General features: G+C 39.3%; 1 protein-coding gene and 1 long non-coding RNA gene across 28 annotated transcripts in view; both read left to right on the forward strand.

The window, feature by feature from the left end:
- Positions 1-9,142, forward strand: part of LOC112870852 (uncharacterized) — a 56,554-nt gene extending 47,412 nt beyond the window's left edge. For all 9 annotated transcript variants that reach the window (XR_015243521.1, XR_015243520.1, XR_015243522.1 and 6 more), the window contains one exon: positions 8,752-9,142. This is a non-coding gene — a long non-coding RNA (uncharacterized LOC112870852). The remainder of the gene's footprint in view (positions 1-8,751) is intronic.
- Positions 9,143-19,167: 10,025 nt separating this feature from the next.
- KDM4C (lysine demethylase 4C) overlaps positions 19,168-24,145 on the forward strand; it is a 440,224-nt gene continuing 435,246 nt past the window's right edge. For 16 of the 19 annotated variants that reach the window (XM_086685237.1, XM_086685231.1, XM_086685245.1 and 13 more), the window contains exon 1: positions 19,171-19,307. The gene's annotated coding sequence lies outside the window, so the exon portion shown is untranslated. Of the gene's footprint in view, positions 19,308-24,145 lie in introns of all 19 variants that reach the window. The other 3 variants (XM_086685243.1, XM_086685242.1, XM_086685236.1) reach the window with 2 other exon arrangements.

A 24,145-nucleotide genomic window follows, 5' to 3' on the forward strand; every position in this document is an offset into this window, starting at 1 on the left:
ATAATCCTCTCTTTTACATCTGATAAAACCTCACATGTCTCACTTTCTACCTGCCCTGTGGTATTTCTGTAGTTGTCTTATTTTCTCTTCAGGACTACAATATCCTTAAGGAGAGAGGATTGCTTAGAATGTGTGACCCATTTCCCACTCCCTTACTTCTGCCTCCCTCATCCTGCATTTATACAAAGTTCTTTATACACAGTATGTTCTTGTTAAAGACTTCTTCAAAACATGGTTAACATAAAAGAGAGGAAAGAAAAAATGAAAAGATAAAAGACAGTTGCATTAAAAAATTGATTGAAGTCATAAAAATGATTCAGATTCTTAACTAATACATTCTCTCTCCCAAATTGCAGTGATAAAATATAGCATATAGCTTTTTTTTTTTTTAAGTTTATTTTGAGAGAGAGAGTGTGTGCGGCAGAGAGGGAGAGAGAGAGAATCCCAAGCAGGCTTTGCACCTTCAGCAGAGAGCCCGATGTGGGACTCAAACTCGTGAACCATGAGATCATGACGATGATGATATCATGACCCGAGCTGAAGTCAGATGCTTTAAGTGACTGAGCCACCCAGGTGCGCCCCCCTCCTTCCGGTTTTTTAAGAAAGTAAAAACTACTGCAGAAATGGATCTGGCTGTATGGGTTTCAGTGATTGGTGTTTATTTGTTTCTTTTCTCCCTCCATTGAAACCCTCCTAGGTACTTGCCCCCACCTTTTTGATGTTTATTTATTATTTTCGAGAGACAGAGCATGAGTGGAGGAGGGGCAGAGAGGGAGGAAGACACAGAATCCAAAGCACGCTCCAGGTTCTGAGCTGTCAACACAGAGCTCAAACCCATGAACCATGAGATGGTGACCTGAGCTGAAGTCAGATGCTTAACGAACTGAGCCACCCAGTCTCCCCAGTATTTGCCTCTTCTAATTTGGCTACCTGGCAGTGAGGTTTCCAAATATCTCAAGTACCAAAATATCTCAACTCTCACCTACGAAGAGGAAATCGGGATTCTGTGTCAACTGAGTAGGCTGCAGGATTGTAGAAAAAAACCCTAATTAATTTGTGACCCAGAAAATCCTGTCTAAAATCTGCCATCTAGTGTGGGCTTACAGAATTACGCGTTATTGGACACATTAATCCTATGGTTAATTCTTCTTCCCTATGGATATGAAGTTTGAAATTTTAAATTGTCAAACAAAATGATCAAAAATAGCATTAAATTTGGATTCCCATTTGGTTTTAATTATAGTTGTATATAGAGATAGAGACAGAGATAGAGATACTAGATAGATATATTGATATGCCAAACAGAGCTCTTGATCAGCATGGTAATGTGGTACAGGAAACCTTTAAATATAAAAATTACCTACTAATGAATTTTTATAACTGGTAATAAAAACAAGGAAACACATTCCCCTTGTTTTCCTTATTACTGGTAAATGTCATCCCTGATCGGAAAGTGTGAGTTTGTTGAGTACATTCTATTGTTCTAGGCTCTTTACCTACCTACTTTAATTTCATTTAAACCTCATCTTTTGCTTTTTGAGTTAAAATATTACAATACCCATTTTACATATAAGAAAATTGACACCTAAAAGATGAAGTAATTGGTCTTCTATCACAGCTGGTTAGTAAAAGCAGGATTTGTACACATTGCTGTTAACTCATGCTCATGTTCTTTCATCTACTCCATAATGCCTGTTACAGTTTTTGAAATATTGAAAATAGTGTACAAACCTCCACTATGTAGCAGTAAACCCCTCTTTCATTTTTGATATTGGTAATTCATGAGTTCTCTCTTTTTTCTTTTTCAATCTTGCTATAAATTTATCAATTTTTTTTTTATTTTTCAAAGAACTACTTTTGGTTATATTGATTTTCTGTTTTCAATATTATTTCTGCTCTTGTCCCTTCTTTTCTTCTGATTGCTTTGGGTTTATTTTGTTCTTTTTCTGTTTTTCTTTTTTTAAGTTTCTTAAGTCTTAAGGTTTAAGGCTTAAGTATTAAGGCTTTCTTTTTTTTTCTAATATAGGCATTTAATGCTATAAAATCTCCCCTAAACACTGCTTTAAGTGCATTCTACAAATTTTGTCATATATTTTCATTTTCCTTTAGTTTAAAACACTTTCCAGTTTCACTCAAATTTCATTTTCATCCAAATTAAAATCTTTTTTAATTTGAAATTTCCTTGATGTATGAACTATTTAGAAGTATGTTGTTTAATGTCCAAGTGTTTAGAGATTTTTCTGTTATCTTTTTTTTTTTTATTTTTTTTTATTTTTTATTTTTTTATTTTTTTAAATTTTTTTTTTCAACGTTTATTTATTTTTTGGGACAGAGAGAGACAGAGCATGAACGGGGGAGGGGCAGAGAGAGAGGGAGACACAGAATCGGAAACAGGCTCCAGGCTCTGAGCTGTCAGCACAGAGCCCGACGCGGGGCTCGAACTCACGGACCGCGAGATCTTGACCTGGCTGAAGTCGGACGCTTAACCGACTGCGCCACCCAGGCGCCCCTCTGTTATCTTTCTGTTACCAATTTCTATTTTAATTCCATTATGATCAGAGAATATAGTTTGAATGATTATTTTTTTAATGTCTGTTTATTTATTTTGTGTGAGAGAGAGAGCATGTGCACAAGTTGGGGCGGGGCGAGAGAGGAAAAGAGAGAATCCCAAGCAGGCTCCATGCTGTCAGTACAGAGCCCAATGCGGGGCTCAATCCGTGAGATCATGACCATGATCTCATGTGATCACAAACCGTGAGATCATTTCCTGAGCCAAATTAAGAGTCAGATGCTTAACTGACTGAGCCACCTAGGCACTCCAGTTTGAATGATCCTAATCCCTTTACATTTATTAAGATTTGGGGGCAGGGAAGTTGTGGGGGAAAATTTATTAACATTTTTTTAATGTTTATTTATCAAGAGAGAGAGAGAGCATGAGGGAGGGGCAGAGAGAGGAGAGGGAGAATCCCAAGTAGGCTCCATGCTATCAGGGTAGAGCCCAACAGCGGGCTTAATCCCCTGAACCATGAGATCACGACCTGAGCAGAGATCAAGAGTTCAACTCTTTTTTTTTTTAATTTATTTTTGACAGAAGAGAGAGAGACAGAGCATGAGTGGGGGAGGGGCAGATAGAGGGAGACACAGAATCTGAAGCAGACTCCAGGCTCTGAGCTGTCAGCACAGAACCTGATGTGGGGCTCGAACTCACGGATGGTGAGATCATGACCTGAGCCGAAGTCGGACGCTCAACCGACTGAGCCACCCAGGCACCCCAAGAGTTCAAGTCTTAACCCACTGAGACACCTAGGCGCCCGTAAGATTTGTTTTTGTCACATACACACACACACACATACACACACACATACACAGACACACACATATTTGTTTTATCACAAATCTTTGATGGATGTTTCATGTACACTTGAAAAGAAAATGTACTCTGCTGTTGTTGGATAGAGTATTCTGTAAATGTCAATTAAATCCAGGTTAATGGTGTTCAGTCCTTCAGTGTCCCTGCTGAACATCTGTCTGCTGGTTCTATCAACAAGATAGGAATGTTGACATTTCCATCTATAGTTGTGTGTTTTTCTATTTTTCCTTTCACTTTTTTTAGTTTTTACTTCATATATTTTGAAGCTTTGTTGTTAGATGCACCCACATTTAGGATTTTTATGTCTTCTTTATGAATTGAGTCTTTTATCATTATGTAATGTTCCTTAGTGGTACCTAGCTTCTGAAATGACTCCTAACGATTCCCAACTCCTGTTACTTGCACCTGTATGTAATCGTCTCCTCTTGAATATAGGCTGGACCTGGTGACTCACTTTTAATGAACAGAGTATGGCAAAAAAATGATGAGCCATCTCTTCCAAGATTAGTTTTATAAATTATTGTGACTTTTTTTTTTTTGCTTGCACTTTCTCTCTGGGTTTTGTTTTGTTTTGTTTGTTTTTGTTTTGTGCCCTTACTCTGATGATGACATACCGTGAGCAGCCTTATGGAAAGGCCCATATGGCAAGGAGCTGAGTGTGGCTGGCCTCTGGCAAACAGCCAGTGAGGAACTGAGGCCCTCACTCTAACAGCCTGGGAACAACTGAATCCTGCCAACAACATCATGAGTGGGTTTGGAAGCAGATCCTTCTTTGGTTAAGGCTTCAGGTGAGACCACAGCCCTAGCTGACCTTTGATTGAAGCCTTGCTCGAGACCCTGAAGCACAAAATTTAGCTAAGCCATAAGGAGATTCCTGACCAACAGTAACTGTAAGATAATAAATGTGTGTTATGGACCACTTGGGTGACTCAGTTGGTTAAACATCTGACTCTTGATTTTGGCTCAGGTCATGATCTCACAGTTGTGAGATGAAGCCTTGCATCTGGTGCTGAGCTGAGCGTGGATTCTGCTTAAGGTTTTCTCCCTCTCCCTCTGCCCCTCCCCTGCTTGTACTTGCTCTCTCTTTAAAAAAAAAAAAAGAAATAAAATAAAAGTGTGTTGTTTTAGGTCACTAAATTTGGGGGTACTTCATTATATAGCAAGAAGTAACTAATATACCTACCTGGTAATTTTCTTTGCTCTGAAGTCTACTTTTGCCTTTAATATAGCTGTTCCAGCCTCCTTTTCTATTAGAGTTTACATTTCCCCCCACCCTTTAAATTTTAACATATCTATATCATTATATTTGAAGTGACTTTCTAGTAGACAGCATATAGCTGGGTCATGTTTTTTAATTTATTCTGACAATCTCTTTTAATTGATGTGTATAGAGCATTTAGAGTTGTATGATTATTGATATTTAAATTTCAATTCCTTATCATCATTTTATATTTGTTCTCTCTTTATTTTCTCTGTTTTTCATTCCTTGGTTATCCCTTCCCTACTATCATCTGGAAAATTAGAACAGTTTTTGGTATTCCATTTTAATTTATTGATTGCATTTTAGCTGTATCTTTTTGTATAGTTTTGTGGAGAAGTTGCTCCAGAGATTTTGATGTACATACTTAACTTTTCGGTTTCCTTAGAATCAGTATTTTATCATTCAAATGGACCCACCATTTAGGTTCTTTTACCTTTCTTCTTTTATGTTATAGTTACCTTATATATTACATCTATGTATATTGAAAACTCATTAAAACAATGTTTTAATTTTTGTTTTCAACCATAAAAAATATTTTAAACAAATAAAAAATAATCTATTCTATTTATACTTATGTTATTCTTCCTTCCTTTCTGATGTTCCCAGTTTCCCTCTGACATTAGTTTCCTAATATCTGAACTTCCTTTAGAAATTTTTAAGAGCAGTTTTTTTCAACAAATTCTCTTAGTTTCCTTTTATCTGAGTATGTCTTTATTTCATCTCCATTCCTGAAGGATGTTTTCACTTGATACAGAATTCTGAGTTATCATCTCTTCTGTTTTTTTCTCTTTTTGGCACTTTAAACTTCTAAAATGAGTTTTTTAATGTTTATTTATTTTTGAGAGAGAGACAGCAACTGGGGGGGGGCACAGAGAGAGGGAGACAGAGGATCCCAAGCAGGCTCTGTGCTGTCAGCACAGAGACCAATGCTGGGCTCAAACTCACAAACCATGAGATCGTAACCTGAGCCAAAGTCAGATGCTTAACCAACTGAACCCCCAGGCACCCCTCTTTTTGGCACTTTAGCCCTGGGTGTCATATTTAGGAGATGAATCACTGGGTTTTACTCCTGAAGCCAAGACTATACTGTGTTAACTAACTTGAATTTAAATTAAAAAAAAATCTTATACTCCTTCTGCCTCCACAGTCATTTGAATCTTTGTCTATCTATTTATTAGTAATACATTGTTAGTCTCTGGCTATCTTCAAGATTGTCTTGGGGCACCTGGGTGGCTCAGTCAGTTGAGTGTCCGATTTCGGTTCAGGACATGATTTCAACAGTCTGTGAGTTTAAGCCCCACGTCAGGCTCTATGCTGACAGCTCAGAACCTGGAGCCTGCTTCAGATTCTGTGTCTACCTCTCTCTCTGCCCACCTCCCCCCACCCCCTTGCTCTGTCTGTCTGTCTTTCTCTAAAAAATAAACTTAAAAAAATATTGTCTTTAGTTTTCAGCAATTTGATTGTAGCATATTTAATTCATGTTCATTTGTATTTTTAAAAAGAATTTTTAACGTTTATTTATTTTTGAGACAGAGAGAGACAAGAGCATGAATGGGGGAGGGTCAGAGAGAGAGGAAGACACAGAATCTGACACAGGCTCCAGGCTCTGAGCTGTCAGCACAGAGCCCAACGTGGGGCTGGAACTCATGGACTGCCAGATCATGACCTGAGCCGAAGTTGGACGCCTAACTGACTGAGCCACCCAGGCGCCCCTCATTTGTGTTTTTTGTTTAGGGTTTGTTGACATTGAATCTGTAAGTTGTCGTCTTTTGCCAAATTTGGTAATTTTTTAGAAAAAAATATATATAGTAACACAGTTTTTCTCCTCTTTTTCTGAAACTCCAATGACGTGAATGTTAGTCCTTTTTGTACTGTTCATGGACCCATGAGGTTCTGTTCACTTTTGGCTGAGAAGGGATTTCTTTTTTCTCTGTTGTTCAATTAGGATAATTTCTATTGATCTGTCCTCAAGTTCATTGGCTCTTTCCTCTGTCACTTACATGCTTCTGTAAGGTGTTTTTGTTTACTTGTTTAGTTTTTGTATTTTCAGTTCAAATTTTTAAATGTTTTACCTAATTTGTTTAAAGAATAGTACTATCTGGGAATGCAAGCTGGTGAACCCACTCTGGAAAACAGTATGGAGATTCCTCAAAAAACTAAAATAGAACTACCCTATGACCCAGCAGTTGCACTACTAGGCATTTATCCATAGGATACAGGTGTGCTGTTTCGAAGGGACACATGCACCCCCATGTTTGTAGCAGCACTATCAACAATAGCCAAAGTATGGAAAGAGCCCAAATGTCCATCGATGGATGTATGGATAAAGAAGATGTGGTATATATACACACAATGGAGTATTACTCAGCAATCAAAAAGAATGAAATCATGCCATTTGCAACTATGTGGATGGAACTGGAGGGTATTATGCTAAGTGAAATTAGTCAGAGAAAGACAAAAATCATATGACTTCACTCATATGAGGACTTTAAGAGACAAAACAGATGAACATAAGGGAAGGAAACAAAAATAACATAAAAACAGGGAGGGGGACAAAACAGAAGAGACTCACAAATATGAAGAACAAACTGAGGGGTTGCGGGAGGGAAGATGGGCTAAATGGGTAAGGGGCACTGAGGAATCTACTCCTGAAATCATTGTTGATATGCTAACCAATTTGGATGTAAATTTAAAAAAAAATTACAAATTAAAAAAAAAAAAGAATAGTACTATCTTCTAGTATATTTGTTTTCCAATGTCTCTTTTTCCCTATGTCTCATGACCCATTTTCACTGCCCCAGCTGGGTAGATGCACAGTTGTCTGCCAGCCACAGCTGGTGTTAGCTATGGTAAACTATGTGCTCAAGTGAGATATCAAATCCAGTAAAGAATTTACCACAAGTTTCCTCTACTTTATGTAAATTTTCGCCTCTTCTGCAATGTCTGTCCAGATATGTTTCTTCTCAAAGTTTAAATCTCTGTTCTGAGATGTTTGAATATATACATCTCATTAGGGCAGTTTAAATTTGGGGGGAAGATGCTTTAGTTTTACTTCAAAGTTCATTATACACTATCAGAAGCCTTAATTTTTATCCTTTTGATAAATTATAGTTATTTTATATTTGAATGTTTGGGCTGTTGCCCTCTGGCTAAGAGGGTGGCTGGGAAATGACTGCTTCTCAAGATAACCTGCTAAAAGTATCCTCTTCATCTTTTTTTAACTTTTTTAATGGAGATATAAGTGGCATATAACATTGTATAAGTTTAGGGTGTATAATGTGTTATGCAACATAATTATATATATATATATACATATATATATACATATATATGTATATATATATACATATATATGTATATATATATAGTGGTGAGAACATTTAAGAGGTAGTCTCTTAGCAACTTTCAAGTTATAATACAATATTGTTAACTATAATCATGATACCGTGTATTAGATCGTTAGAACTTACTCATCTTCTAATTGCTGAGCTTGTTCCCTTGGACTAACATCTCCCCAATTCCCTCACTCTCTTTCCAAATCCTCCCCCCGAAAATTTCTATTTTGTGTCTGTTTATATTTTCTATTTCTTTGCTAAGAGTTTCTACCTTTCCATTCATTTCAAGAGTGTTTGCCCTTACTTCTTGGCAAACTTTTTAATAATAGCTGCTTTACAGTCATTGTCAGGTAATTCTAATATGTATACAGTCTCAGTTTTGGCATATATCCATTGTCATTTCCCATGTAAAAACCAAGATTTTCAGGGTTCTTCTTATGTCAAGTAAGTTTACTTTGTATCTGAGAGATTTTGAACATTAATATTGAGACTCTGTGTGTTATTTGAATCCTATAGACTATGTTGATATTTTTGCTTTAGCAGGCCTGGGGGGAATATAATTGTGGGGGCAGGGAGGGGCAGGTGGATGATAAACCCAACTCAGTTCTCTGGTACTGATTTCTGTTCTTCTGCAATTCCAGCTATTATTTACTTTTCATTGTCTTCAGACTATTCCACACATTCTATCTAGGTTTTTTAGCTGGATCAGGGGAAGAGAAATAGTAGAGTGCAGTTACTACTTTTTACCCTGAACCTGAACTCACTGTGTCTTTTTTTTTTTACAGATAACCTTGATGCAAATTTGCTGAACATCTACTACCACAAGGAATGACCAATGATGTTAATATTTTTTTGTCTTAAACCCAATCCTACATCATTAATTGTGTGAAATAAAGCCACCATAGAAACTCCCATATCATAGAGTATCATGGGGACTTAATTTTTTCTAATTACTGATGTAATATGTGTGGGGTTCAGAGATTTTGAAAAATATAGCCAATATGTAAGAGGAGCCATTGCTAAAATTTGGTTATAGAGTTTCTAAGATTTTGTTCTTTGTTTATATGTACAGATTTTAAGCAAATGTAGAAACATATTGCTTTGTTACTTTTTCTTTAACATAATAATACTGTATATTGACCAGTGTTTTCTGTGACAATAAATACTAATGTTTAATGTTTTTATTTATTTTTGAGAGAGAGAGAGAGAGAGAGAGAGAGAGAGAGAGAGAGAGACTGAGCACAAGCAGGGGAGGGGCAGAGACAGAGGGACACACAGAATCCGAAGCAGGCTCCAGGCTCCGAGCTGTCAGCACAGAGCCTGACGTGGGGCTTGAACCACAAACCATGAGATCATGACCTGAGCCGAAGTCAGACGCCCAACCAACTGAGCCACCCAGCAACCCCCCCCTTTTTTTTTTTTAATTTTTTTTTTCAACGTTTATTTATTTTTGGGACAGAGAGAGACAGAGCATGAACGGGGGAGGGGCAGAGAGAGAGGGAGACACAGAATCGGAAACAGGCTCCAGGCTCTGAGCCATCAGCCCAGAGCCCGACGCGGGGCCCGAACCCACGGACCGCGAGATCGCGACCTGGCTGAAGTCGGACGCTTAACCGACTGCGCCACCCAGGCGCCCCCCCCCCCCCTTTTTAAGTAGGCTCCATGCCCAGCATACGGTTTGAACTCATATCCCTGAGATCAAGAGCAGATGCTCTATTGATTGAGCCAGCGAGGTGCCCCAGATTTATCATTTTTGACATTGTGCCATATTTGCCTTATGTCTCTCTCCCTTTCTTTCTCTCCATACACTCACACACACACACACACACACACACACACACACACACACACATTTATGTTTTTTCAACCATTTGAGGCTAGGTTGCGTAAGTCGTATTTCCTTTCCCCTGAAAACTTTAGTGTATTTCTAAGAAAAAGAATATTTTTCTGACACAACTACAGTACAGTTACCAAACTTAGGAAACTTAACATTAATAAAATACTTTCATTTTATCAGTGCTCTATAGTTGTATCTGCTCTACACTCTATATCCCAAATTAATTGTCCTAATTCCATTATGACATTTATTACTTTTTTTTTGTATTTATTGGTCCAGGACTACATATTGCATTTAGTTATTATTTCTTTTAATCTTCCTTTGATTTGGAATACTTTTACAGTCTTAGTCTTTCATGACATTAGCGTTTTTGCAGCATACAGCTTAGTAGTTTTACAGAATGTGTTTCAGTTTGAGTTTGTGTGATATCCTTCAGTAGGATGCTACATCTAGATCTAAAGAAGAAAAATGAAGCTGAAATAGCATCAATCACGAATATGGCTTTCATCAAAAGATATTCTTGTAGAAAAAAATTGTGCTACCAAAGGATCACCCAATATGAAAATAACAAGGGATCAAGAGGAATAAACAACACAGCTGCTGGGTAATTAATCCTTTAAGTATAGCTAATGAAATTAGGTCGACAGAAACGGTTTTGTCAGTGGTGGGGGCTCCTGCCTTTTCAATGGTGTCACGTTGTGTAGGCAAAGCTATATCTACCGCATATACAATTATCATGGGCATCTTGACAATTCAATGTATATCCATTTACTGAGTTAATGAATGACGAGGATTACCCAGAATTGGCATCTTTAGTCTTACGGTTATTTTATTTTGTTGTTTGTGTACTCGTTTTACAGGAAGCTAGAACAAGAAAAAATACAAGATTTTCTGCATTCTATATGGAATCTGTGGCTAATCTTTGTTCACTTGACAAAGTGGATGTAGACCTGGTAGCTAAGAGATTCATTAATGTAAAATCCTCATCACCTCTAGGAGGTGGAGTGGGGAAGCAGGCAGGCTTCTGCAATCTCAATAGGGACAGTTTTTGGAAAAACTTATTTCCAAACGTAGAAGAACTCAGGATCTAGTTCACATTTAATTGAAAGGAAAAAAACTAAATTCCTGAAAAGATGTCAGAATATCAACAAAGGCTTCACAAACTAAGAATTCACTTGAAGAGAACAGCCAACAAAATAGGAATGCATCTCTCTGATGAAGGTGCTGGCTAAAATCAAGAAACAGTAAAAAAGTAATTTAAAGCCAGTGGAAAAAAACACTTGTTAGGGTGTAAACTAAGAAGAAAATGTAAAGAAATCTGTAGAAAAGCTTTTTAAGTTCATAGAAAAATAATGAGTAAGAATTCAGTAAACCTCTTAAAGGTAAGATAGCTCTTAAGGAAGCTATAAACCATTGAAGAGAAAGTTATATGCAGGCTCTGTCTTGCTACAGGAAGAGGAAGTTGGATGGAGCAAAACATAAAGCTCAGGAAAAACTGAAAATACATCAGAAGTCTCCAATCAGAGTAAAGAATCTCTTGATTATAGGGGCGCCTGGGTGGTGCAGTCGGTTAAGCGTCCGACTTCAGACAGGTCACGATCTCGCGGTCCGTGAGTTCGAGCCCCGCGTCGGGCTCTGGGCTGATGGCTCAGAGCCTGGAGCCTGTTTCTGATTCTGTGTCTCCCTCTCTCTCTGCCCCTCCCCCGTTCATGCTCTGTCTCTCTCTGTCCCCAAAAAAATAAATAAACGTTAAAAAAAAAAAAAAGAATCTCTTGATTATAAAAGTTATGATGCTAGAGTTTTCAATAATTTTCTTGTGCAGTTTGATTCTGAAACTGAGGGAAAAAGTAATAGGGATGAAATTGTATTTTCTGAATTAGACAATGGAGAGTTGGGGAATCACCAAGGTGAGAAAGTGAAAGAGAAGACAGTTCTATCAGTTATCTATTGCTGCATAACAACCCCAAAACTTAGTGGTTTAAAGCATTGGTGATTTATTTATTTATTTTTTTTCACGATTCTCTGGGTTAGCTGATAGTTTATCTGCTGGTGTTGCCTGCATTCAGCCAGAAGGTGACTGGGCTGAAAGACCAAGGTAGCCTCACTCACGTTTGGTAATTGGTGCTAGCTGTCCATTGGGAACCTTAGTTCTTTTACATGTGACTTACTATTCTCTAGTAAGCTAAGCTGGCTTCCTTATATGATGGTCTCAGGGTAGCATCATAAGAAGATGAAAACAGAAGCTGCAGTGTCCTTTAAGACCCAGCTTTGGAAGTCACATAACATCACTCCTGCACATTCTGTTGATTAAAGCAAGTCACAAGATCAGCCCAGTTTCAAAGGTTGGGGAAATAGACAACCTCTTGATGGGAGGAAGAGTAAAGTCACATTGTATAGGAACATGGGAGGAATTTGCGGTCATATTTTGTATTTCATCACAACATGGAATGGATATGACAAAGGCCCAAGCTACATCAGCATTAGTTCAAGGAGAGAAACCATTTATGACTTTAGCTGACCGATGTCAATCACTCATGATTGAAAGAAAACGTAAGGAAGGTGGAACAGGATACTCGTTCATTGTAGTCATTTCGAGACCCCTAGAAAATGCATTACAAAGCTGAGAAGTGAACTCATTAATCAGTCAGAATATGTTACTGGAAGAATGTGAGCAGAAAAGAAAGATTAGGAGTAGTCAGGTACAGAGAAAGGGAAATAGAAATAAACTGTAGAATATGAAAATACATAGCAACATTTTATTCTGCACAAGAATGCCCATGCTAATTGGATACTTGTTTGTGATACAAAGAGCTGTTACTGGAGAGATGAAGCAAGCCACCTTTCTGAGACAGAAATTGATAAAGGAACAAGTGAAAAGAAGTTGGTAATACTCTGAAAATCAAGGATTGTTAAAGCAACTTCAAGAAGACATTTTGAGGTCTCTTTCCAACTAATACATTAATTTCGTTTCTAAAATGTCAAGTGCTTTGTTTCCTATTGTAATCAGAGACTACAAAAATAGTAATACCAGAGCTCATGTCTCCCTCAGTGAAGGGATCTCTTAAGCTCATTGCCCAAGGGCAGAGGGGTATATTGCCCCTTGATGATGAAGGATATCCTGTGAAATTATAGGGGCTCTATGACCATTAATGGAAGAGATGTGCTTAGACTGGAACCCTGATGCAGTATTAATCAGTAGCCAAAACAATTCCTCTCCATCCACCACAATGGATAGCTTAGTTGACTCTGGTACAAATTCCAACCCTTCTCAGATATGCCCATCACAAACCACCAGCTGGGCTTCTACCTCCTCCTGGTCAGGTTGGACCACCTTTCCCACTTCAGGAACATTAAAACTTTCCTTCTAGCCCCTATTCATGGAAGGCTGCCACCGCAGGCCTAAGATAAAACATACCTGGTCTCTACCTGAAATAATGGCCTTGTTCTATAGTTATTAAATCTGTAAACACTGATCTCCACCTTTTATCTTTAGCAATATGCTTTTGATACTTACAAAGAATACTGCTCTAAATATGTATTTTGATGCATATATACATGTAGTTCTACCCAGGAGAGAAATTACTAGGTCACAGAGTATGTATATGTTCAATTTTAGCAGGTAATGCCAGTTCTCCAAAGTGGTGTTAAGTACTTAAAAGATATATGACCATATAAACAAAAGCGGCCTGTCTTTCATTTAAGATTAACTTGGAGACCCCAAAGCGATTTTTTATGGGAAATAAGAATTAAACTTTGAAAAAGTGAAACAAGGTATATGTATGCATCAAAAAAACCATTAGAATTTTTTTGATTATGATTGGGATGAAGTCACAATAATTTCTCCACCAAATAAACCCTTTCCTCTCTATAATTCACATGAGAATACTATTTCCTAGCATATTTCAATAATAGCTGAATGACATAATTAATAGTTCTTCTCTACAGATTGGTTTAGTGAACTGGAATCTATTTGTTCAATACAGTGGAAATTTTTTGGTGTTTAATGGTTAGATATGTAATAAGATACACTTATTACTCCAGATAATTTTGTTCTGGGGCTTTAGTATATCTCCCCAGTAAACTCTCTGGTCTACAGACTAACGCAGTTAGTTAACACACAGTTGGCATTATCATCTGCTGTCATAAATGGACCTGCTGCCTTCTTTACTATCTGAAATGATTTCAGCAAACTGATGTGAGAAAATATTTACAAAATCATCCCCTTTATATTTTAAAAATTTTAATATATTCTTTGCCTGCAACTAAAAAGGGTTAGAAATATTAGTATGTTTATAATATGGCTGGAAAGGCCAAAAAATAACTTATGCTAATAAAATTATTACAATGGATTCTGAGTTATTGACAACCCTGATTTAAAAAAAAAAAAAAGGAAGGGGCACCTGAATAGCTCAGTCAGTTAAGCATCTGACTCTTAGTTGTGGCTCAGGTCATGATCTTTCAGTTCCTGAGACTGAGCCCCATTCAGTGCTCTGTGCTGTGAAGAGGCAGAGCCTGCTTGGGATTCTCTTCTTCTCTCTGCCCCTCCACCAGTCATGCTCGAATTCTTTCTCTCTCAAAATAAACTTAAAAATAAATAAGTACAAAAAGGAAAATATCCATGTAAAAGAAACAGAGAGTTAAAGAGAGGGAAAAAAGTCTTTCAGTTACTGAAATTCTTTTTTCCAGTTGCTTAAAATCGTAAGTGTTGATAGGATTAAAAGGAAAAAGGAGCTCAGTTCCTCATCTACTTGTTTTTGCCTTCAAGTTTTCCTCTTTTCTAATACAACAAAAATTGTTACAGGAAAGGAAGGGGAAGGTTGAGAAGTTTTACCATTTAATTTATCAAGCTAAAACAACCTGGGTGGTCCATTTGTCAAGAGGTAAGAAAGGGGATATAAAACATAAACAAAAATTAACACAGTAAATGTTGAAAAGTCTTTTAAATGTCACACATATAAAAGTGCACACATCATAAGTATATAGCTTGATGAACTACCACAATTATTGTCATCTGGGTCAAAAATTGAGCATAACCAGCATCCCAGAGGATCCCAGTTGCTCTGTCCCCTTTCTCTTTCTCAAATGCAGCCATTATTTTGACTTTTAACACCATAGAATAGTTTTATCTATATTTAAATGTTACATAAATGAAATCATACAGCACATATGATTTTGTGTCTATCTTCTTTCACTTAACACTATATTTGTGAGATTTAGTCATTCTTTTTAAAAATTTTTTATTTTTGTTTATTTTTGAAAGAGAGAGAGAGAGAGAGAGAGAGTGAGTGTGAGCAGGGAGGGACAGAGAGAGGGAGACACAGAATCTGAAGCAAGATCCAGGCTCTGAGCTGTCAGCACAGAGCCCAACATGCGGCTTGAACTCACAGACTGCAAGATGATGACCTGAGCTGAAGTCTGATGCCCAACCGACTGAGCCACCCAGGAGCCCCTTAGCCGTTCTTTAAAAAAAAAAAAAAAAAAAAAAATGTTTATTTTTGAAGGAGACAGAGACAGAGCATGAGCAGGTGAGGGGCAGAGAGGGAGAGGGAGACACAGAATCCCAATCAGGCTCCAGGCTCTGAGCCGTCAGCATAGAGCCCGATGCGGGGCTCGAACCCACGAACTGTGAGATCATGACCTGAGCCAAAGTCAGATGCTTAACCGACTGAGCCACCCAGGAGCCCCTAGCCATTCTTTTTTTTTATTATTAATATTTTATTTATTTAAGTAATCTCTACACCCAAAATGAAGCTCGAACTCACAGCCCAAGATCAAGTCACATGCTCCACCGACTGAGCCAGCCAGGCGTCCCTAGATTTAGTCGTTCTACTTTAGATTGCGGTAATTCATTTCTTTTCATTGTTGTTTAGTTTTCCATTGTAAAAATATAGAAGCATTTATATCTTCATTCTACCATTGATGTCTATTTGGATTGTTTCCAATTTGGGACTTCGTAAGTATAAATTTTCTCCTACATGTCTCTGGTTTATATGTATCTGCATTTCTATTGGTGTGTATGTCTATCCACATCATCACTGATGTTTGTTGCTGTCTTGTTTTTTTTAGCCATTTTTTTGGTTGTGTATTGGTATTTCATTGTGGCTTGACTGTGTGCTCCATGAAAGCAAGGCCACATCTGTCCTGTTCATAGTGGTGTCACTATCCAATATTGTTTATAAAACATAGTAAATACTAAGTGGTAATAATAAATAATAATAAAAATGAGGATTGATCGAAACAATTACACTCAGAGCTTGCAACTTTAGCTTATTATTTATTTTTATTTGTTAAAAATGAATAGTTTTTACATTGTGTTATGATTTGGATGTCATAAATCATTTCCAATGTTTTCCTTAATGTGAAAAACAAACTACCTCACTGTTCCCTTGACACCCTGCCCTCCCAAACACACATACATGCAAATTTAAGGCAATGGCCCAGTGAGAAGTAGAAGCCCTAAGGAAAATATGGCATATCTCCCCTTTAATTTTATTCAAATATTTTGATAGGGAAGTTAACTAATTTAACTGCTAAGTAATTTTAAGTATTTTTCTTACATTGAAACAAACACATATATAATGGTATTCAAATTGATTGAATATTGTACTTACATAGGAGGCCTGCATCACCGCAAAGTCTCTCTGTATACCCTTAGCCACCATATTCTTCTTAGCCATTGTGACTCCTTTAGTGGAAAAGACTGAAAAGCTTTGATATGATGGGGAATTAATGATGTGTTTCAATTGTATGGGATCATGATTCAATTTTTATTTTAGGATAATTTTGGCTTGCACTACAGAAGATGAGTTGGAGGGGAAAGGGGGATGAAGAAGCACTGGAGGAAGAGATAGCATTAGGAAAATATTGAAACACATTATATTATAATAATTCATTATATTATAATAATCCAGGTAAGAGATAAGTTGACCTAAACTTCAGAACACTTGACACAGAGAAGAACAGGTACCAAGATTTCTTTTATTAGGTATTCACTTTTATATTCACAATGACCCTTTAAAACATCATTTAAATGTCTAATTATTGGTTAGGGTTTGTACTATGCCTGCACAAATAACATACATATTTGATAGGATAAATAGAAATGTTAATGAGCACTGCTATTATTTAATTCCTTATATTTGCAAAAGTGTAATGGACTTCAATATATTCAAAATTAGCTATTATTTAGTTGTGTTTCAATTTGCTGCCTTATACCTAAAGAAATTTACAACAGCTGTCTGTGAGGTAATCTATAGTTATAAACATAACTATAACATAACTATAACATGATCTATAGTTATAAACATAACATACAAGCTTCAAGGGAAATCTCTGTATCCATTGTGGAATTCTAGCTTATTGCAGTTGGAAGTTTTAATTGGACCTAAGTAAATTAATCTACTATAGGGCTAAAATGTTAACTATCCTTGTAATTCACAATATACAGGTATTTGATATACTAGGGACTCAACACTGCCATCAATCCATTTGATTTTTCCTTCAATTTCCCAAACTGTAAAGTCCTTAATAGATTCACAGTGCTTTCCAGCTTTCGAAGTGTTTTGGCATTTTACATTATCTTCCTTGATATTCAAAAATGCTTGGAAAATTCAACAAGGCTGGTATGTCACCCCAATTTTTCAGTTTAAAAAAAGCTCTGAGACTTGATTTAATGTGTTCCACAAATGTTATTTGTGTAACATCATGCACCTGCATACTGTAAAGGGACTGGAATTCAGATTTCTGGACTTTCCTAAGGACTCTGGTTTTTAGTAGCTGTTTGACAAATTTCTTAAGCTCTATACTTCGGTTTTCATATCTAAAATAAGGAGATAATAGTACCTAGTCATTGAATTATTATCAGGGAAGGTTTAGTAAATATTTGTTAAGCACTTAAAAGCAGTGTCAAGTTCACAGTAAGCTCTAAATAAATGTTGGATTATATATTTATTGTTTCAGCATATCCAACTGACTTGTAAGGAGAGTTGGTATCCTCAAAGTACACACATTTGGAAAATTTCCAGTTAAGTGTATAATGTTAGGCAGGTTCAGACGTGTATATGGGTAATAGAGCATAAACTTTGTTTCTAATTTAATAACTAAAGAAATGTGGTGGCCCATTAATCCCATTAGCCTTGTTTAACCACATTTCATCTGACCTCGATATGCTCTTCCCAGAGAGAAAAGACTTCAAGGGTGTAGTGACTTTTTATTTTAAAAAGCAGAAATCAGTAGATTGTAATAGAAACAGTATATTAGCCCAAGTGTGCTCAGTAGTGTAAAGATCCACCCAATCTTTCTTAGCTGAGAGGACGTTACGGGAAATGCTACAAGGGACCCAGCTGGGTACTCTGCAGGAAGTTAAAAAAAATTGTTGAGTTTTGCAAAACATCTGGTGTCAGCCATCTGTCTTTGGTAGTACAGAGACTTAAGGTCTGTGTGGTTCCGTCTGACACCTTGGAAGGCGGAGTTACAGCGCAGAAGTAACAAGCTAATTTAAGTAGGTTCTCAGGGGTCCGGAGACACTTGCACTTCCTGTTACTACAGTTCAGGCCAAACTGCTGTCAACCCCTAGTTTGAGAGATTCCCCCAGACTGGATTCCTACTGTGGCCACCCTCAAGTCTCCTCAGCTCCAGCGCACACCTGGGCGGGGGCGGGCTGTGCTCCACCTAGGTGCTTGGAATATGGGACAGTTTCGCTCTCCGAGGCAAACAACACACTCTCTTGCTGAGAGTTACTCGTTAAAAGGTTGGCAGGTGGACCCCCTGGCCCACTCGGGATCTCCCATTATTTTTTGGAGGCTCAGGTGCCCGGGTCCGTAAGACGCTGTCGTTGCCACCCAGCCGCGAGCCCAGACATCCTAGCCAGGCTCCGCGGGGCATTCTGAGGCCCCACCCATGGCAACGCCACTCTGACGTCCGCGCGCCGGAGGCCGCTATAGGCCCGCGTCGTGGCCCAGGACGACGTGTGGCGCGTGGACTCCATCAGTTCCAGCCCTGAGGGAACCCGGTAGGCACTTCCGGGCAAGGTTCTGTGCACCTGTTCCTTCCTTCTGGTTAAGTGTGTTCCTCTGAGGGAAAAAGTGGACATGCCCCTCCGGAGAGAACACGATGTGTGATAGCTAGCAAGCCTAGATTAAGAACAGCTCGAGGCCTAATCCCAAAGCAAGAAGGCGCCGGGTATCTTTAAACTGTTTGGAAGTTCACGTGACCCAATAAGTGCCGGGCCCCAGTGGTCACGTGACAGCGCGCGCACCCTCGCGCAGGGAGAGCCGGCAGGCGCCGTGCGCGCGCCTTCGCTGCTGCCTCCCTTCTCCTCGACGGGAGGGTGAGGAGCTGCGGAGCGATCAGGCAACTGGGGCCGGTGCGCGTGCGCAGCGAACAGCTGTCACCCAGTGCGGAACAAGTCTTCCAAATTTCCCAAATCTCCCTGGGCCGGAGGCCACCTTCTTCTTCCTCATCTTCCTCCTTGGGGTCGTATCTCCGTCCCCACCCGCGCGCCAGGTAACCGCTTTTCCCGAGTCCGGACGATGGGGATGGTGGGGGAAAGGGCCAGGGCTGTCTTTTCGGCACTGCCCCTCTCTGCGCCGGGCCGCTGGGGGTGCCGGCGGCCGGGGCAGCGGAGACGCCGGTCAGCAGACGCTCGGTCCCCGGCCGCCGCGGCTGTCATGTCGGGGAGAGAGTGGCCAGCCATGGTCGCAGCGGAGGAAGGCGGGAGCCAGTGACAGTCCGCTCCGGCCCTCTCGGGGGTTCGGTCCCCGCGCTCGCCGTTCTCCTGGGGGCTGGAGTGCAGGTCGCGCTCCTTGGGGCAGAGGAGCGCGCGGGTGGTCCAGAGGTGCCGACTCCTTTCCATTCCCCTCCCAGCCTGGTCTGCGGCGGACTCCTGGGAGGCACGGCCTGCTGCACCCTCGGTGCCATCTCTTCTCTGGGACTGTCACGACCCAGGGGGTGAAGGCGGGGGGGTCCTCTCCAGAACACCTCACCGCAGGCAGGCAGCCTCTCTCCCGGGTTCGTCCTCAGTCCCCGTGCTGTCCTTTTGGTTTTTCCCGCAAGGGGCCATTTCTTCCCGCAGTACCTGAAGCCACGATGTGGTGTAGACAGTGGGTGCTTAATAAATGATTTGGATCGCTTCGCGTGGAATGCCAGGCACGCAAGACGTGGCATAGGGTGGGGATGTGGAGGAGGGAGGCAGGCAAGCTGTGGCTCCGGGTTCGAGCTTCGCTTTTTCCTCCAGGCTTAACCCAGTGGAACCTGCAGGGCTCAATTCAGATGCTTTCCGGGTAAACTCGGACCGGGTCTTCCCCTAAGCTGCACGGTGCAGGACTGGCTTTGGTGGTGGGCGATGCCCAGGAAGGGTTTTATTTGGTTTCTGCTCCAGCAGAAGAGAGAGCAAACTTTTTTTTTAGCACATGGTAAATTACACCGCAAGGTGATTGATTTATCAAGCCCTGCTTCGGAAATGTAGGTTAGAAGTTGGCGTTGGTTCACTTTTATTTTGGTGAAAGTTTCTGTTAGGCTCAGTTCCACCTAGTTCGGACCAAATTTTGCTCTATTACACCCACTTGATTTTGCAGTAATTTTCATTTTTAATTTTAGGAAATTCGGCTTCGCTGTTTCTATGGTAACAGTAACTAATACTGTAATTTCGAAGTGTTGTGGGTGAAAATTAGTGGCTTTAATTCTTGAAGGTCCATTTTTGCTTTGAAGCACTTGGTTCTTCTTTACGATCATTACTCAAATTCTGCCTTGCTGGTCTCCTCCCAACCCCCCATGCTTTGTTTTGGAATGTATTACACGGCTGTTCCGGTTTTTTAGGCCCCTCTTTCTCCCAATTTAAGACGTTATGAAAGGTTTACACATAATCTTTACAACACTCCACGAACTTGTAGTAAAATCCAATTTAAATCGGAGACTTGTTTCGTTTAATTAGCAGATTTTAATCGGTTGCTTTTCTAAAGTTAAAAATATATGTTTTAAACCTTTTTGTAGGTGCACAAATGCTTTTAAAAATGCTTAACCTTTCTATAAGAATGAAGATTTTAAGAAGCTGAACAGGTACATAATTTTTAAAAAGTCAGTTAGATGTAAATTTCAAATTAAGAATAAAAATCTGGTATTTTGAATTCTCTTCTTGACACCTTCTGAATCATCCAGAGGTAGGTTAGGTGCATAACTAACCTTGGGGTAGTCTGTGAATTCTTCCTTTTCTTTCTTTTTCTCATTATCTTGTCATTCTCTCTTGACTGGCTTTTCCTGTCTGTTAGAATGTTAGGGCTTTGAGAACAGGTTCTATGTTTTTTTTCCCTTTGCTGTATTTCTGGCAATTTACCGTGATATGTGGGGTGCTAAAAATATCCTCTCTCTTTTTATTTTTATTTATTTATTTTTTTTTAAATTTTTTTTTCAACGTTTTATTTATTTTTGGGACAGAGAGAGACAGAGCATGAACGGGGGAGGGGCAGAGAGAGAGGGAGACACAGAATCGGAAACAGGCTCCAGGCTCCGAGCCATCAGCCCAGAGCCTGACGCGGGGCTCGAACTCACGGACCGCGAGATCGTGACCTGGCTGAAGTCGGACGCTTAACCGACTGCGCCACCCAGGCGCCCCTCTCTTTTTAAATAATTAAGATGTAATTCATATACCATAGAATCCACATATTTAAAGTATACAATCCAGTGGTACTACTATCACCGCAATTAATGTGAGAACATTTTTAAATTTTTTGTTTGTTTGTCTGAGTGAGAGAGAGACAGAGAGAGAGAGAATGCAAATGGAGGGGGGAGAGGAGGGGGGGAGAGAGAGTCTTAAGCAAGCTCCATGCATAGTGGTGGTGCAGAGCCTGATGTGGGGCTCAATCCCACGACCCTGGAATCATGACCTGAGTTGAAATCAAGTCAGAGGCTCAACCAACTGAGCCACCCAGGGGCACCAATGTGAGAGCATTTTTTATCACCTCAGAAAGAAATCCTGTTCCTATTAGCAGTTGTCCCTTTCTTTCCAGCTCCCATCCTCTCTAGCCTGAGGCAATGACTAATCTGCTTTCTGTCTCAATAGATTTGCCTATTCTGGACCTTTCATATAAATATAATCATATAATATATGGGTTTTTGTGACTGGATTCTTTGACTTAGCATAACATTTTCAAGGTTCATCTGTCGTGTAGCATCTGTCAGTACTTTATTCCTTTTTATGGCTGACTTATATTACATTGTATGATATATTACTTTTTGTTTATCAGTTGATGGGTTGTTTCTAGTTTTTGGCTATTATGAACAGTGTGCTATGAACATTCGTGAACTGGTTTTAGTATGGATGTATGTTTTCTTTAATCTTGGATATAGACCTATTACTGGAATTTCTGGGTTCAACATTTTCTCTTGAGTGAATGGATGAATGAAGGAGTGATAGCGTTGAGAGATACTCTCTCCAGGCCTTTGAGGGGCATACTCTACTTCACTACCAAGTCCACTTCTAGAGAGGCCAGAAGTCTTTGTGTGGGGCTTTGTCCTGAGGATACTGGTGTGTTTTACTTGTCTGGATGTTTTTAAGATCATCCCTTTATGTTAGCCTGGTTTTTCTTCATACAGCTAATGATTATTCCCTTGATACTAATTTATTTGTTATATACTTGTTAGAGATATGGTGATAAAACAGGTATATTCCATATTGTCATTACACTCAGTTGCTAATGCAGGTCTTTCAGTTTTTTAAGATTTATATTTTTTTGTTAATATGAATATTTAATGCTCCTCTGCCCACCTCCATTTCTAATATGAATTTCTTGGTAGTTGTGCAAGAGTTAAAGTCACTTTTTTCCTTATTTGCTACCAGTGTAGAAGGTTGTGTGGAACCTAAAATACAAATTTAAAATATTGGATCACTGTCTTTTTATTCCCTGCACACCCCCAAAGATTCTCCTGTTTCTCGACCCTCTATACCCTTTGGGGGAGAAGATGCTGATCACAGAAGTCTGCACTTGCAGGGTCTAACCCTTTCCCCACCTAAGCAGTTGCAACAATCCAATCCTCCTTTTCCCAAGGATCAAGTCCTCTCAGCTCTCTCAGTAAGGCTCTGCCCAGCCAGTCTCCTCCTTCCACCCACTTTCTCCCCAATGCCCTGCTGACATTCTTTTTTTTTTTTTAATTTTTAATGTTTATTTAACGTATCTCTCTACATCTCTCTACATATTGAGAGATATATATAGAGAGAGCAGGGGAGGGACAGAGAGAGGGAGGCACAGTATCCAAAGCAGGCTCCAGACTCTGAGCTGTCAGCACAGAGGCCAATGTGGGGCTCAAACTCGCAAACCACGAGATCATGACGTGAGCCAAAGTCAGACGCTTAACAGACTGAGCCGCCCAGGCGTCTTCCTGCTCACCTTCTTGTTCCCTCTGCCTGGACTGCTACCCTGACCTGTGCATCTTTATCTGGTTAATTCCATTTCACCCTTCAGGTAGCTCAGCTCAGTTGTTGCTTCTTCAAGTTAGTCTTCCCTCAATACTGTACACTAGCCATAGCAGCATTCTGTAATCTCCTTCATAGTCTTAAACAATTATATCATTAGTTGTGGATCACTGTTTACTCTCTACCCCCATGTATGCACAGAAAAAGTTCTGTACAAAATGTTGAAAGTGGTTAGTTACTTCTGGGTGATGGGCTTATGGGTTATTTTTCTCTTTTGTGTCTGTGTGCATTTTCTGAATTTTCTCCCATGTATCGGTATAACTTTTGTTAACAGGGGGAAAAATCATCAGTAATTGCTTTTTATTTTCATAAATTTTCTTCTAACTTTTGTTTGTTTTAATAACCTAGATGAGATTTTACTATAGCTTTAAACATCAAACTTTTATTACATTTTGATTCTTTTTCATATCTAGGGGTAATAGGGAATGGTGAGCATATTTTACCATTGGTTGTCTAGGGATAGAATTTCTGGTATTGAAATTTAGCTGATTCTTAGGGAACAGAATCTAGTTCTTATACTATTAGGGTATGATAGAGTAAATAACTCCTTTCCCTTTTTTCCCCGAGAAATATCCTTGCTATACATTTGTATGTTTCATAGTACAGAGTTTTTCCTTGCACAATTGCTTATTTGGGCTATTTGTCGTATTTTTTCTGGGTAGTTTATTCTGCCTAGTAGTGGGTATATTTCTTCATTAGATATTTTAACACCTGCTGTGTGTGTCGTGCTGCTATGTTAGATGTGGAGCATACAAGTGAATATAATAGACAAGTGATTCCCTACCATTTCCTGGAAGAGGATTATTTTGCGTGTGAATGTTTAGTTACATTGTTGCTCTATATTTGTAGATACACAGTGGGTTCAGCTACTGTGGTA

The sequence above is a fragment of the Puma concolor genome, chromosome D4, assembly GCF_028749965.1.
Source record: "Puma concolor isolate L17-30 chromosome D4, mPumCon1.1.hap2, whole genome shotgun sequence".
NCBI lineage: Eukaryota > Metazoa > Chordata > Mammalia > Carnivora > Felidae > Puma > Puma concolor.